Source organism: Psammomys obesus, unplaced genomic scaffold (assembly GCF_907164565.1).
Source record: "Psammomys obesus unplaced genomic scaffold, mPsaObe1.curated_primary_1811, whole genome shotgun sequence".
Taxonomy (NCBI): Eukaryota; Metazoa; Chordata; class Mammalia; order Rodentia; family Muridae; genus Psammomys; species Psammomys obesus.
This window is the reverse complement of record NW_026596085.1, coordinates 3,174,610-3,191,962: the sequence shown is the minus strand read 5'-3', so window position 1 is coordinate 3,191,962 and position 17,353 is coordinate 3,174,610.

The following is a 17,353-nucleotide window of genomic DNA, read 5'->3' as shown; positions in this document are numbered from 1 at the left end:
GGGCAGCTCAGTATACCTGCGGCCTCGCTAGCCAGCGGGCAGTGACCGCCTGTAACCAGCATAGTCTCTCTGGGCTTGCCCTGGCTGTAGGGGGAGTTGAAATAGAGGCGGAAGTCACCTGAAGACGTCTTGATTGCTGTTTCAGATGAGCGGTCTACGGAGCCCACGCTCCGCATCAGCCCCCGAAGCACCCGGGAACCTGCGGTTTAGGAAGAGGAAAGGGTAGTTTGGGCGCCCCGCCGCTCACCCTGGCCTGGAGTACTGAAAGCTGGGACACTGGCCACAGGCCATTGGATAGACACACTGCTTCAGCACAGCAGCTTGGGTTATTGGTGTCGGCGGACATCATTTTTCAGATGGGGCTGTTCGGTTTCTGAGCATAGGTCACGGTTTCTGATAAACCAAGAAAATCTGGTCCCTTCTGCCGTGTCCCCCAGCCAGGAAAGGTTTCGAATGATGGGAGTGGTCTCTGCGCCCCAGGGTCTCTGATGAGTGTCGGCCAGCTCCGAAAGGGCTGGAAAGGTGAGATGGTTCCAGCAATATCACAAAGCCTCCTTCATTGCACCTGTCGGTGGCTGCCACCTCCAGGCTCCATGTGAACCTCCAGGCTTGTTCCGTTTGAACCTCCAGGCTCCGTTTGATGTTCATGTATTTTTTGGGTCCCTGAAATGCACCCGGTTCCTGATTATACTCCAAGAAGGCTCCCAGCAGCCAAGTCAGAAGGTCAAGAGCTGTAAGAACTGCCTGTTTGCAGAATCCTGGGGGCAGGGTCTAACCTCGACCTGTCAGGGCTTTGAGCTTCCACTTCTCCCAGATCATGACCACCCACATGCTTTCCAACACCCCACCACCACCACCACTGGGCCAGGAATTTCAGAAGTGGTTTTTCCTCCCCAGTGCAGCTGGTGAGGTCTAACCTGAGGCTGGATTGGGAGAAAGCATGAGATTCAAAGGCCTGCCATACATTATGAGTGCTTCTTTTTAAGTTTTCTTTTCTTTCTTCCTTTTCTCTATGTAACCCAGGCTGGCCTTGAATTTGCAATCTTTCAGTCCCAGTCTCCCCAGCGCTGGAAATAAAAATGTACATTACCACCTCTGGCCTAGGGATTCTTTTAAAATATCCCTCATCGATAGGTTTTGATGGGCAGCATAGGAATTTTGGGCACAAGTGTGTGTGTGTGTGTGTGTGTGTGTGTGTGTGTGCGTGTGCACACGCGCAGAGGACAATGCAGGTAGAAGGCAAAGAGGACCTGGCTTCAATGACGCCAGATGTCAAGGGGTCTCATTGTATTGATGATGGAGTTGAGTCAACCCCTGTGTATCCCTCCTACCTGCTGGTATGAGCCTAGTTGTTAGGGGCAGAGGTCCATGGGACAGATTCAAGGAGAATAGATGCAAATGACAGACTGGGTTCCTGTACCTGCAGTGGAGGATAAGGCAAGTTCCAAAGGCAGGTTCCATGTTCACTTTCCTGGGGATGGCAGCGCCATCCTCCATCCTTCTGCACCCCTCCTGCTTGAAACTCAGGGACATTAAGAAAGTAAATTTGGGATGTGAGGGCGATCTGGCTGTGACATCTGTCACACCACTGGTTGCCAGGGTTGATCTGGATGGCTGGGTGCTCAGCCATCCCCACCGCTCTGTGCTTCTCCCCCAAAGCTATGTGCTCAGGTAGGAGAGGCAGCCTTCCCTGGGAGGACTCATCTCCAGTCAAGGCTGTTGAGTAGTTGCGTTCTCTTGTTAGAGTCTGCAAGCAAGCTCTCAAGAAGGGGACGTATGTAAGGTGAAAGCCACTGAAGGGCAGGGCCTTCCAGGTTTGATTTATATAGTGTACTCCTCTACCTCTGACATACGGGTTCATTCAAAACATCCCTCGGCGATGGCATTTGATGGACAGCATAGGAATTGTGGGCACAGTGTGAGCATGTGTGGAGGGCATGAGTGTGCATGAGTGTGTACATCATAAACGCCTATCTATGCTTTTCCATGATTCCTACAACACAAGAACACTCACACTAAAACTATATGAAGAAAAATTTGGTGTGATCATTATATCAGACCACATCTACAGCAAAAAGATAAAGCAGCAGCAAATCTCACACAAGCACTATCGAGCTAAAAAGGATCATTTCTTAGGACGTTAGACCAGGGAGATAGTTAACACTAACCACGTCTAACAATGCATTTTGAGACATATGAGGCTGTGTTTGTCAACTAACAGAGAAACTGGGGAACACTCAATTAGAGCAGAATTTGTCTATTTTAGAAACATGAAACCAAGGAGTAAAATTTTAATTAGAGCATAAACCCTGTTAATGGAAATTATCATTAAGCACCGGTTTAGTGTTTGAAACTCTTCACTGCAAACTGCAGAAGACACATTCTCCTCAATAACACCCAAGGAAGTATGTGTAAAAGCAGTCATAGGCATGGAACAGCATGGAATGATGGTAATTCCAACACTCAGGAGGCTGAGGCCGGAGGGTGTGAGTGTGAGGCCAGCCGGAGCTGGTAGTTAGGTTTATGAAAGTTTGGTCTATATAACAAGACTCTGAATCACACACACACACACACACACACACACACACACACACACACACTCATACCACATACATTCACACCACACATACAGATGCATGCACACACATTATATATCCATACACACACGCACAATATATATAAATTTGCATATAAAATTGTAGCTATAGGTCTTGAGAGTTGGCCCAGTGGTTAAGTGCCTTTGCTCTATCCAGGAGCCCGGGTTTGAATCGCACAACCAACATGGGCGCTCACCTCTTTGGGCATCAGGCAGGCATGTGGTGCAAAACACTCATACACACAAAATAATAATATAATTAATTTAAGTAAATAAAAATAAAATAAAAGGTTAACAAATTACAGCTATAATTCAAATTATTTTAAAATGCATTTTAAAATGCGTTTAAATACTCACTTCTAAATAGGATGTAAACGCTAAAGGACATCGATGAATCACAAAAGATCTAATAATTGAGAAAGTCCAAAGCTGGTTTCTGGGATAAACTTTAAAAAGCAGCAAGGCCCATCTAGGAAGAAGCAGGAAGAAGGAGAGTGAGAGGCTCAACCAAGGGAGGCTGCCATCGAGGGAGGCACTCACTGAGTCAGGGAGGCTGCCATCGAGGGAGGCACTCACTGAGTCAGGGAGGACTGCCATCGAGGGAGGCATTCACTGAGTCAGGGAGGACTGCCATTGGGCACCAGCCAGCTCCATCTTGCTTACCCTTAGGGCTCCCAAGGCTGGAAGCCTGTCCCACGACAGATATTCAGTGGTTCATCTCACGGAGCAGGCAGTCCACAGCCCTGGGGCTGGAACACAAACTGTGCATGGCTGTTTGTTACTCGCGTTTGTAAAGGACCCAAACTTAAGAACAGTTAAAGATGATAATCAGAGCAAGTCAGAGTCCTCCTTACAGTAATATTTTTCTCTTTCACCTGATTGAGACTTGCTTGAATAAGAGAGAAAATGGAGGGGGTGGGCTATAGCTGCAGAGAGAGAGAGAGAGAGACAGAGAGACAGAGAGACAGAGAGAGAGCTCATGGCCCAGGATGTATGATATCTAAATGTGGAGTAAATCCACTTCCCCACAGTGTCCCTAGGAATGTCTGAGGGGGCTGGCGCTGGGCTCAGGTCCCTGTCAGTCACAGCAGGGGTTCCTGGCCCACCCACTGTGCTTGTTGATGCAGATTGCAGATAACAGTGGCTGTGCCCAGACTTCTGAGTGACCAAGAAAGGCAGATTCGCCTGATTTTCACTTCAGCCTACGAAAAATCAAAGGAGTTGGTCCCAGTCTTAACAAACACCCAGTCAGGCAGAGAGCAAGCCCGGAACTCAGCAGAGCTTGAAGGGTCAACTGAGATCAGAAACGACAAGGCATGGGGCTTCAGGACACATGCTGCCCTCTGGATCCAAGCAGGCCTCTGGAGTTGGGGCTCCCATCTTTGTTCACTAAGGTGAGATTACTCCTAGTGTGAGTTCACATGCATGGCTTGTATTTCTAAAATAAGGATTTGATGAGGGGGGTTCGCCAGGCTGAGGGCATTGGAGCATGAGGGCAGGAGGGAACTGGATGTCCTAGGACAAAAAAAAAAAAAAAAACAAAACAGAAAGAAAACCACTCAGCGCAGGGTTCCACCCCGCGCCAGCCCTGAGCCTGTGGTGAGCAGAAGGGAGAGTCCGAAGTTGGGAGAGGAAGGAATGTCTCCTGGTGTCCCAAGCACAGCTGGGAGCCATGTGGCACCTCTGGGCCAGGGCCAGGAGCACAGGCACTTAGGCAGACTAGCAATCAGAGGGAGGGTGGGGGGGTGGGAGAGAGACAGAGCATCTCTGGTTCTGCAAGTAACAGCTTCCGGGAAGCTGCTCCCACGAGCATCCCTAGAACAAATGCAGGAATGCAAGTGGCTATCACTCCATCAACCCCACCCTCCTGCCAGGTCAGCGGCCTTTGAAGCCTTTGAAACCCAGCAACCCCCAAACAACCCTAACAAACACATATGTGGCCCTCCACAGAGCCAGAGCTTTCAGACATGTTGTCTCCCACGAGCCTTATGACGGCCACTGGGAAGCGTGGATTTAAAACCGTTTCTGTTTTTGCCAAAGAATGAAGTGTGGCTCAGAAAAGATAAAACAGTGGCCAGACTGGGACTTGTAACTCCAGGCCCAGCATGCTTTGGTCTTTGCTTCACCAGGTGTGGTTCACAGAGCAGCAACACTGCCCCGTCCTGGGGGTTTGTGAGAAGGAAACAATCTTAGACCATGTGGACCAGAATCTGTATTTTAACAAGGGCCCAGCAGAGCTGTGTTTTATAGGCAGATTGAAGTTTGAGAAGCAGTATTTGCTCACATCAGGCCTCTGCTCACTGGCACCCAGTGATGTCCTTGGGTGGCATACCCAGGTATCCCGGCATGCTAGAGCTGGAAGGAGACTCCCAAGAGCACCTAGCCTACTCCATCATGGCCTAAATGAAGCCTGACAGATGTTCAGGGCAACCCCCCCCCCCCAAGTCTCTACTTCCCTCACAGGGCTTGTGGCTGTCCTCTTGTTCTTTATGCTTCTATTTTCTGTGTGGTACCCGGCTTACAAGCATACTTTCTTTGGCACTGCAGCTCAGTCTGAGAGCAAACACGACCGTACTTCCAGAGCACGTGTCAACAGTGAGCGAAACAAGAATAGATGCGAACACAGCCTTTGCCGGCAGACACGCCTTTGGCTTCTATATCCATGGCAAGGTCACATGGTAACCAGCCTGGCATGAGAGATGAGAGCCTGATAATCTGAGGGCCATCACTGAGATGGTTACAAATATATATTAGAGGTAATAATGTGTGGGGTGATATTCTTAATAGTTAGGTATGAAGTGATATCTATGTATTTGCAAGGATGTGAATATCATAGGAGTGTACCTACCCAGCACAGGTCCAGGACTTGGGTCATTTTCAGGTTGATTTTCTAAGTAGAGACAATGTGGCCAGACCTAGTGATTCAAGCCAGTGGGAGGTTCCATTCTTAAGCGTTCTGCTTTGGGTGTCTTCATTTACAGAGCGAACCAGACATTCGTCAAACCACTGTTTCGCTCCCGTGTTACAGGGGACATAAACACACACGTTAGTATGTGCAATATTTAGTATGTGTCGTAAGCCCACTTCCCCGCAGTGTCCCTAGGACTGTCTGATGGGGTGGAGCTGGGCTTGTGTCTCTACCAGTTACTTCAGGATGTAGCTTTCTGCTTCCGTGAAAACTTCTCTCCCACGTGTCCCGCCTCGTGTGGCTCTTTCCACTCAGGACATACTTTATGTCAACCGTGTGAAGGTTCCTCCGTGTTCCTGGCTACTGTCTTTGAAGTGCACTAGCTGGTGCGAATGGCGTGTACTGGCTGCGGAGGACTGTAGCTCTGGAAGCATCTGGAGGAAGTGTCCTGGCTGCACAGAACAGGCCAAAACTGGTGATAAGTCCAGTCTTTGCCCTTGGAAGTCTGAAATCTGTCCTGTCTTTGTATGTTCCCACGGTATTCTTCTGCCTGGGTCTCAGCCTTCTTCCGTGAGTGGCTCCTTCTGATCCCCTGCCCCCAGTTCCTATCCTGATCATCTTTCCATCACAAACAAAGCCCGTCCCAATCACGGGCTGCTGTCCCCAACCAGAATAGCTGTCATACTATCTGTTCAAGAAAGTGTTCAAGGGAGGTCTTTCCCCACCACAAAGCATTGGGTCTTTTCCTGACTGTATCAGGGTTTTCTGAAGGAACAGAAGTGATAGAATGAATGAAAGATTATGTGTGAGGTGTGTATGTGTGTGAGGTGTGTGTGTGTGTGTGTGTGTGTGTGTGTGTGCGCACGTGTGAATAGGAATGGCCCGCATAAGCTCATAGATGTGAATGCTTGGTCACCAGAGAGAGGCACTCTTTGAAAGAATCAGGAGGTAAAGAATTAGGCTTTATTGGAGTAGATATGGCCTTCTTCTTTTTCTTTCTTTCTTTCTTTCTTTCTTTCTTTCTTTCTTTCTTTCTTTCTTTCTTTTTTGAGAAAGTGTGTTGTGGGGCTGCAAGGGTGAGGGAGGGAGAGCTTTGAGGTTTCCAAAGCCCCAAGCCAGGCCACGTGTTTCTCTCTCTTCCTGCTGCCTGTGCATCCAGATATAGAACTCCGAATAGACATGGCGCTTCTCCAGCAGGGTCTGCCTGTGTGCGGCCATGCTTCCCCCTCTGAAACTATATGCAAACCCTAATTAAATGCTTTCTTCTTTGAGAGCTGCTGTGGTCATGGTGTCTCTTCGCAGCAGTGGAACACTGACTAAGACAGTGTGTGTGTTAAGGTAAGACTTACACCATATCATCCGGGGAATCTGACAGTGGCCGTCCCACACTGGAGAGGCTGAGAAGCCAGCAGTTGTTCACGAAGCTTCTCATCTCCGCAGCCCCACTCTGCTGCTGAAGACCTGGAGAGCTGCTGGTCTCCGGTCTCTGAGGAAGCTGCTGCTAATGTCAGTGAAAGCCACTGTACTGACTGGACAGGTGAACTTGCCTCCAGGAGTGAGGGCAAGCAGGCAAAAAGCAAAGTTTCCTTCTTCCGTGTCCCGTTATCTGGGCTGCCACCGCAGGCACACTGAAGTGAGTCTTCCTATTTCAAATAATCTGGCCAAGAAGGAACCTCACAAAGGAAGCCAGCAGCTTTTGTTTCAGCAGACTCTGGATGCAGTCAGGCTGACAACCATAGTTAGCCATCATGCCCGTCAATATGCCAGTGTCCTTAGTTACAGGATGGATGGGCAGTATATCTCTATAGCATTTGTGTGAATGTATGTGCAAGCGTGGTTGACAGGATATGTGTGGAAGCTGGGTGTGGTGGCACACACCTAAAGTCCCAGCACTCAGGAGGCAGAGGCAGATGGCTCTCCATGAATCGAGGCCAGCCTAGTCTACGCAGTAAGTTCTAGGAAACCCAGGGCTTGGTAGAGAGACCTTGCCTTAAACAAACAAACAAAACCAAACAAGTACATGTATGTAGGTTAGTCACTGTTTGTGCCTGTGTTTGTAGGCAGCTGTCCCAGCAATCCAAAATGTGACTAGAAAAGTGTACAAAGCACTTAAGATCCTCAGACCCCTCCATCAGCTGTTATACCCCAAGATAGTAAATCCCTGTGTGAGCCCCGTGAGCAACCCAAGGAGATTCTCCACACCTCACCTGCATCTTTATGGATATTAATCAATTTGGAAACAACATGGATACATAAGGAAAATAGATACTACTTTGAGGAATCGAAAAGATGAAGTGTTGATCGAAGAGCAAATTGAAAAATCATCTTGAGCCAGCATGGTGGTGCATGCCTTTAATCCCAGCACTTGGGAGGCAGAGGCAGGTGGATCTCCATGAGTTTGAGGCCAGCTTGGTCTACAGAGTGAGTTCTAGGACAGCCAGGGCTACAAAGAGAAACCCTGTCTTGAAAAACCAAACAAAAACCAACCAACCAAACAAACATCATCTTGGTTCCCTAGGGCTGAGGCTGTGGCCGCCTGCCACAAAGATCACTGGGAAGGACAAAACTTGGTGGAGCTCTTTATTCTTCAGCCTGAGAGACCCTAGAGAGGGTGAATAGAGAGCCACATAGCTCCCCTGATCATGATGGCAACAGAAGAAGGACCTGGCCTTCCTGGAGTCAGAAAGCATGGGGATGACATCCTGAAGTCCAATCTAGTTCCAGAGATTTACAGGCCAAAGGGGGCATGACCAGCTGCAGCTCAGGAGTTGGAAGGACAGACCCTTAGGGTGAAAGGCTGCTAGGCTAAGGCTATCATTTCACCAGCCCCTTCTCTTCCCGAGGCTCAGAAGCCACCTGGGAACACATGTCGAGACTTATGTCCCGACAGCACATGTTTAATGTCTCATGTGTGCCGATGGCCTGACCTACCAGATGTCAGGGTCCCTCTGCTGGCTGTGATTTGGAGTTTTCCCTCCACTTGGCTTCTCTGTCCCCACTAGACTCTGACTTGTGTTCCTAGGAGAGGGAATGAGGTATCTGAAAGCAGGCTGCATCCCAGCTCCTCTGCTGAGATAAGCCCTGCCAAGCTACAGCTCACCCATGCATCCATTTCCTATTTAGGGAACATTGCTTACAATCCGTACCTTGGGGTTGTTCCATGGTGGACAGAGACTAAGTCATAGACGGCAGACAACTTTGTGCCTGGGGGCCATGGGGTCAGTGGTGTTTTCCCTCCAAGGGGCGGGGGAAGGATCATGTTGAGAGCTCCAACACTGAACACCTGAGGACAGGGACATGTGTCACACAGCTGTGTACCTTAGCTTCCTCTGTGACCTTAGGACAGGGCCCTCATCTCAATGCCAGCCCAGGACCAAGCTGCCTGCTTCATGCCCAGGTCTAGGCCTCTCAGAGTTTCCTTCATTAATTCCTTGTGCTGTGATCAAACACCTGTGAGAAGCAGCTTGAGCAGCGGTTCTTAACCTGCGGGTCACAATCTCTTTGGGGTTGGACGACCTTTCACAGGGCCTGAATATCCAATATTTACATTACGATTCGTAACAGTAGCAAAATTACAGTTATGAAGTAGCAAGGAAAATAATTTTATGGTTGCGGGTCACCACAACCTGAGGAAGTGTATTAAAGTGTCGCAACATTAGAAAGGTTGAGATCCGCTACTCTAACGTCTTATCAAATATCATTGCATTCATGACCAAGTTCTTAACACATGAATTTAGGGAGTACACAGACTTTCAGGTAGGTGTGTGTATGTGTGAGAGAGAGATGTTCAAAAGACACGTGAGTTACTAAGCATCGTTATTTTTGGATAGTGTTTTGAGTCCAGGGGTTGGATAATGTTACCTACCGTGTAGATAGAGCCCAGCTGATGGAGAAGAGGTCTGAAGAGGGCTCTGGATTGTTGGGAGGGATGATAAGAAGCCAGCAAATGAAAGAAGGTCCCTCCTCTCGGCTCTCCCCTCCAGCATAACTGTGGCACTCTTGGGGCGTGTTATGCCTGTGAGAGGTGAGGGAAAGGAGATGTTTCATCTTCATTGCCAAATGGACTGGACTTAAAATTGTGTCAGAGACACACCTCTGGGTGTGCCTGTGAGGATGCGTCTAGATGGCTTGGAGTGTTGAGAAGGGTCAGGTGAGGCTGAGAAGGTATTCTTGGGGCAGACGAACTTAATTCAAACAGCTCAGTGGGGCTTTGGTGTGGTCCATGGGAACAGAATCCCACACAGGGTCTGGAAAGATGGCGGAGAACAAGTAAAACAGCGAAGGTCCTCTCCAGTGAGAGAAGCCTTGGAGGGGGATGGTTTTTAAAACAAGAGTTAGGCCTTGCTGCACGCTGCCGGACACAGCCTGGGAGACAGCAGGAATTGCTGACATAAAAGAGAAAGGAGTTAACCCTCTCCTTTGCATACCCTGTTCACTTTGAACCTGGACTAGGGCCCAGCCCGTAGCCCGGCCCTTCCGAATACTGGATGGAGGGGAAGCACCAGGTGGGCGGGTAGAGGTGAACCCTGCCTTTGGTCTGGAAACAGAATACTCTGTCACTGAGTAACTTTGGAGAGAAGGATCTGCAGCAACGAAAATAATCTGTCGTGCTTCGGTAGAGAGGTAGTTCAGACGTGAGGGTCCGGGGACCAAGCAGAGCGCTTCACAGCCTTGCCCTTTCACCAGCCAACAGGGATGATTCCCACTAGAAGCATGGCTCTGGAACACTGCTGTGGAAAAGCCAGCACTCTGAACCACAGACCTGGGCATGAAGCAGGCAGCTTGGTTGGGGCTGGCATTGGCACGAGGGTCCCTGTCCTTCTAAGGTCACAGAGGAAGACTGTCAAGATGCTTTCCTCACCACGGCCTTCTACTAAATGTGGTCCATTTTGGTGCAGGCTTATTGAATGCCCTACAATAGGGGGATGTGCTCAGGTGTAAAGATGGGCGACACTTGTCTCTGTCCTCAAGCGTTGAGTGTTACAGCTCTGGATGTAACTCCACCGTGGAGGGAAACAGGGTTACTGACCCCAGGTTAGCAAGATTTATTTCTTCTGCCTTATAGCTACAGCTTGCTCAAACTGCAGCCAAGCCCACAACACATAGACAGGCGGATGGCAAAGCAGGGCCCCACCTAGCCCCAGAGACACAGAGCAAGCCTATGCACAGAGATCCAGAGGGAACTCCCCAAGTCCCTACCTTCCTTTCCCACTTGACCACACCCATCACGTGGTCTTCCTCACTCCCAGCCCCGGACAGCAGACCCCTGACCACTTACCTTCTCTAACCTCCCTTTCCTGAGGGTTGATGGCTTGAAGCACACCTGCTTCAAAACGCTCCCTGCCACACACACACACACACACACACACACACACACACACACACACACACAAACACACACTATTTTTGTTGCATGAAGGCATGGCACAGCCCACATGTGAAGGCCATAGGATCACTTGCAGGAAGGACATGATTCTTTGCCTCCACCATAACGGTTCTGGGAATCAAACTCATGCTGTCAGCCTTGGCTGCAAGCACCTTTAACCAGTGAGCTATCTCACTAGCCTGAGATATCAGGTTTCTCACAGAATTTAGAATGTAATCCCTCAAATGACTATTATTAATTGCGCGTGTGGTCTGCAGGGAGAGGTAGGAATTGAACCTAAGGTCTATGCTTGGCAAGTGCTCTCTATCCCTCAGCCATTAGGTTTTTTTAAATTAGCAAATTTTTGGCTTTCCAAGACAGGGTTTCCCTGTGCATCCTTGGCTGTCTTGGACTTGCTCTGTAGACCAGGCTGTCTGGCCTCAAACTCAAAGAGATCCGCCTGCCTCTGCCTCCCCAAATGCTGGGATCACAGGCGTGCACCTGGCTAGCCATATTCTTTTTAAGTTTATATGTCAAGACACTGTCTCACTAAGTTTCCCAGGATAACCTTGCACTAGCTCTTCAGCTCCCGCTGGCCTTGAGGCCTGTGGCACTCTTGCTTCAGCCTCCGAAGTAACTGTACAGATGGCGGGGAACGGGGCGCTCTACCCTTCAGCAAGCCTTTTCAGGTAATGCCGGGAGGGATAGCAGGCCCTGCTCTGGCTTCAGCCGGGGCTGCCCTCCTCCTCCCGAGCAGGTGCCAGCCCAGGGGAGGCGCATGAGCCCTCCCTTCCTGAGCAGGAAAGGAAGGTGAGAGCCACTGACCCAAGACCTTTCCTTGGACCTGGCCCTGAAAGAGAAAAACAGGAGAGAGGCAGAGGGCAGGAGCACCCTCACAGGGTGGCTTCCTAGCCATAAACTCCTAATTGAATCCTATGGTAAACAGAAGCCAGAACTGCCCAGAGGGAGGAGAAGGGCTGGGAACCTATTGTCAGCAGGTGTTAGAGGGATTGGTGGCGTAGTGACTGGGGGTCAACCCAGGACAAGGGGAGCCAGCTCGCCTAGGGAGGACCGGCAGGCCTGTGCGGTACCCATCCCTGCTCCCGGGGCCTCTGGCACAGAAGCGCACGCTGTTGATGGGTGCACCATGTATAAGTGAAGATGTGTGAGAGAGAAGGGGTCATGTTAGTCCAAGGAAGTACCCGGTTTCGACTCCAGCTGCTGACTCAGCCTCCTCCTTTCCTCACCCTCCCTCCTCCCTCCCAAGCTGATGGGAACAAAGATGCCGAGAAAGTTTCCAGTTATAAAAATCGGAGAGGAACAATCAAGAACAAAGATCAAGGCCTCAGATTTTCCATGACATTCGCACAGGGGCGGGGGCACCGTGCCTACCTGGCACAGTCCCCAATCCTAGTGCCTCCTGGGAAGCAGGAAGCTGTCCTCTGTGCATGGCAATGCCTGTCTCCTCTGGGTCGGCCCGAGAAGAGATGTGCTCCCTGGACTTCTGAGCATATCTTCCTAACTCAGGCTCTTTTGGCCCCAATTCCTTCTGTCTCGTTGAAGTCAGGCTTTAGGGGCTGGTGAGCACACCCAGAAGACCCCAGCCAGGCAGCAGGGTTCAGAGGTCAAGGATCAAGAAGGGAGAAGTAGGGAACGGAAGACCCAGGGCAGGGGAAAGAGCGGTGGACTTTCGGTAGGTGGACTTGTAGGTGTACTGAGACAGGCAGGGATCTAAGGGCAGCGAGGACATGGCAGCTTCCGGGGTGAGGTTGACAGTCTGAAGTCAATCTGCTGGACCTCTCTCAGGCCCCTTGTCTCCTGCTCCCAGCTACTGGGACCCTAGGACATCTCCAACACTGGGAGGCATACCCTTCCCACAAAAAGCACCCCACGGCACATCCATTAATGATACCCTTACACTGTTCAGAGCGATACAAATCCTCTCAGCCTGAGGAGAGTCATCAAGCAATAGAAGAACAAACTGGAAAGTGAGGCATAAACTCTTGTATCTTTTTTGTTAAAAAAGAACCTTGCTGAACGTGGTGGCTCACATCTTTAAACCCAGCCCTCCTCGGGAGGCAGAGGCAAGGTAATCTCTGCGAGTTTGAGGCCAGCCTGGTCTAAAGAGAGGGTTCCAGGACAAGCAGCAGTACACAGAGAAACTTTGACCCAAGTAATAAATCAATCAATCAGTCAGTCTCCCTGACACTACTACATTTGGATATGTGTGCCCGAGCAATGCAAACAGCTGTATACCTGAGAGTGCCGAGGAAGAAGCATAGAAAAATAAACCATGGGGCTAGAGATGGCTCAGAGGTTAAAAGCACTGGCTGCTCTTCCAAAGGTCCTAAGTTCAATTCCCAGCAACCACATTGTGGCTCACAACCATCTATAGTGAGATCTGGTGCCCTCTTCTGGCCTGCAAGTGTACATTCAGACAGAATGCTGTATACATAATAAATAAGTAAATCTTAAAAAAACAAACAAAAAAGTAGAGACCAATGGGAAGACAGGAGGAAAGAGGACACCACGATGGCTTGGTGTGGAGAAAAAAAAACCTTGTGAGCTGAGAGGAAGGACTCGAATAATGGCGTGAAAAGGCCCAGACAAAAAACACAAGCAGGTGGGGAAAAGAAGGACAAAAAAAGAAGGGGCTTTCATGTCCTTCATCCAGGGAAGTCAGCACAGGAACCTGGAGACAGGAACCGAAGGACCACCTCCCAGGACCACCTGCCTTAGGATAGTACCACCCACAGTGAGCTGGGCGCTCACCCATCAACCAACAACCCAAGAAACGCCACACAGACACACCTACAGGCCAGTCTGGAGATTTTTCTTCAACTGAGGGTCCCTTTTCCCAGGTGACTCTAGTTTATGCCAAGCTGACTAACTAGGACACTCTCCTTGCTGCTTTTTCATTTCAACGATGGATTTTATTCTGCTCATCCTATTAGAGGCCCAGAGTTACTGCGAAACATTCACTTTTCAGCTTAGCCAGAAAGGACATTCTATTTTAGACCTTTAACATCTTTATCAATAAAGTCACAAGCATGCTACTCTAGGGGAAAAAAAAAAGTAAAGTAAACTGTAAAGTCTTATAACTGAGATTTGGATTTGAATTAGAGGAGAGGTTTTTATGCTTTTATCATAAACCTGTGTGGTTCTGCAATTAAAGAGAGGGAGGGGTGAGGGGGATGGAGATGGCTCAGCACCAAGTCTACACAGAAGGCACATACCAAGTCTGTAAATAGTGCACACACCAAGCACACCTAACCTGCTGGGGACGGGGCGCCTAGTGAATCTGCAAACCTTGGGAAGACCGGGCTCGCTAGATACCCCACAGTCCTGTGCGCTCAGTAGATACCCACAGTCCTATGAGCTCAGGACAGACCCATAGTCCAGGCCATTCTCAGATATGTCAGCCCAGAGCCAAAGCATTCTCAAGTGCCAATATCATTCCAGACCAACCCAGCTTCTGTGCTTCCTGGACTCCTTGTTTTCCCTAGGCCTCCATCCTTCCTTACTGGGTGCTCACAAAGCAGGAGAGGTGGAAGTTTTCGGTGGGCTAAGGCTTCTTGTGTCTAGAGCTGGGGCCAGCCCTGGAGTTTCCTGTAGATTCTTGTTTGACCAATAAGGCTCCTCAGGACACCACCCAGTGCAAACTGTGACCTGCTCCTGCCACTTACTTGTTAGTTGGCCTTGGGCTAGCTATTTTAATTTCCCTAAGTCTCAGCTTCCTCATCTAGAAGATGGGCATAATAAGGCTATTGTGAAACTCAAAGATGATAATATCTAAGAAACTCTAAATGTTTTTGGAAGATAAACAAGGAAATGAAGACCTCAAGTCAGAGGACCAGGTGACAGGATAAGATCAAGGGAGGACACAGGGACTTCTGGTGTGAGGTTAAAGGGTGATCTGGACCTGGGTGGTAGGACATAGCTGTTTCATTTGTGATGCTTTATTAAGCTGCACATATATGTTTAGTACACTCGTGTGCCTGCACTGGAAATTTTACATGCGAAGTATAAACGCAAAAGTATCAGGAAGCAGGTCATCCTATGTTTGTTCCTGCTGGGGGCCTCTAGGCTGCTTGATTCTTGCCCAGCTTCCTGGGCTGGAGAGCAGCAGAGCTGTGGTCTAAATCAGCCGTGTCAAGGGTTGTCTAAGCACAGAGCTGCTACAAACTCAAGGCCTGTTGTTTTCCCTGCCAGGGCTTTCCTAGAAATGCAGTGGGGGCGAGGGTCTAAGGAAGGCTGTCTGTCCACTGAAATCAGTGTCACCTTTCCCCGGGCTTGTCCCCAGGGCGGACTGCTGGGCATAGCAAAGCCCTCTCTCACCCTGACTTGCTGACTGAGGTTGTCCTTCTACTGCCTGATGCCTGACCGAGGCGCCCTCCTTGTCACACCTGCCGAGGTGACACCCCATCTCCTCCCACAGTGCAGTCCTTTCCCTGTCCTCGGGATCAGCGCTCCTTGCTGCAATGGCCAGAGGTGCCCAGACAAGGATTCCCAGCTTTCTCAGCCCCTCCTAGAGCCAACCTCCTCCCCCTTGACCATGAGGCGCTCACCATCCACAGCTCCTCAAGGCTTCTAAAGCTAGACCTGTGTGAGGGTGTAAGGGCTACATCCAGTTTCTCCACCCTGGCCAAACAGGCTCTCCCCCGCCAAGTGGAGGAAGCCCCTAGAAGAAGGAAAATGTGGAGGGGAGGCCCTCTTGCCACCTTGACCCAAACCCCATGCTGGGCCCCCCACACTGGCACCAGGAAGCCCTCAGGGATGAACCCACCCTGCCATCAGAGGCCACAGGAATGTCCATGCGGGCCAGCCAGGGCCTGCTTGGTGACTGTCCATTCCCTCCCCTGTGACTGACTTCCCCTCTGTTTCCCTCTGACTCGGCTTCTGTTTGACTCTGTGCTTTAGTTTCTCTCTCATCCTGGGTTTTCTGTGGGGACACTGTCTCTGTAGTCCATGCCAGCCATCAGTAGACCTACCCTCTTCCCGTGGGGTAACCAGGGCTTCTGACCCCGGCCCTTGACCTGTGTCGCTGGCTGCTCAGGAAGTCTGACCCTGAGAGGTGACTGAGGAGAAGCTTCCCTCAGAGCTACGATGGAGAGCAGGGAGGGAGGGAAGAAGAGACACATAGACCTGACTGCAGGAGGAGGAAGGGAGGAAGGGAGGAAGGGGAAGTTTCACATCTTTAGGTGCAGGGGGAGCCACTGGACTGGGGTGGGTGTTGTCTGAGGCCTTACAGATGGCTGGCGGAGAAGGAAGTTGAGTTCCGAAGGAAGGCGGTCTTGGGTGAAATACTTGTGGCTGGAGCACCGCATTCTGACAGGAGTTCTCCCCGGTGCCTAACCTCAGTCTTGTCTACCTTTCTCTTGTGGGTTAATTTCTCACGTACTTGAAATTCAAGCACTCTGTGGGGCTTTGCCAGCAAGAGCAGCCCATGAAGTAAGTGCTTGTAGGGGCCACGGAGTCTTTCTCCTGGCCTGTGAAGCCACCGGGGTCCCCTGCCTCGCTGTCAGAGACAGAGATGTGGGCAAAGGCAGCGCAAGCTGTGAGGACAATCTTTCTTTCACACGGTCATTTATTACTCTCTTTCCACCTCTCCACCCCTTCCCCTACCAGCTGCTTAAAATATTTCTCAAACAGAAAAAGCTAACCACAGCTGGAAACAAACCCTAAAGTTAGTCTGGGACGTGGGAGCTGCCAAGGAAAGTTGCCTGGGCTTTGGCTGGCTGTGGGAGGAAGGGCCTCTGCCTCAGAGACAGGGCTCCTGCAGGGCTGTGCTTGCGGTACCCAGTACCCACGACGGCGGAGAGAAGGGATCATCCCCACTTCCACAAGCAGCCAGTAAAGATGGCACGTACCAGGCCCTGTACCAGGCTGCAGAGGACACACGCTGGCTTAATAAAAGAGTAGTGAGCCTAATAAGAAGGCTAGACTTAGCTTTGATGACAGTGTGCTGTAGGGAGTGTTCACGGCCCGGAACACCTTGGCTTAAGCATCTCTAAACAGAATGGTTGATTTTAACTCCTAGTGTGGCAGGGACGGGCAAATCCTTGGCACTCACTGGCCAGCCAGGACAGCCAATTGGTGAGCCACAGGGTCAAAGGAGACTCTGTCTCTAGAAATAAAATGGAGAACAAGAGAGACAGACACCAAGGTCAACCTCTGTCATTCACAAACCACCCACCCGTGTGGACATCAACACACAACTCGAGAACAAAGCCTTCTCTCTGGCCGGCTGGATCCCCAGGCCATTGAAATTGAGGACCAACCACATTTGACACAAAGTTCTTGTTACTATTTTCCAAAGAATACAATACAATAACAATAACAATTACTTATATTGAATTATATATTATGTACAGCCTAGAGATAGTTACAAGTACACAAGATACGGCACCAGCCACATCTTTCTTTCTTTCTTTCTTTCTTTCTTTCTTTCTTTCTTTCTTTCTTTCTTTCTTTCTTTCTTTCT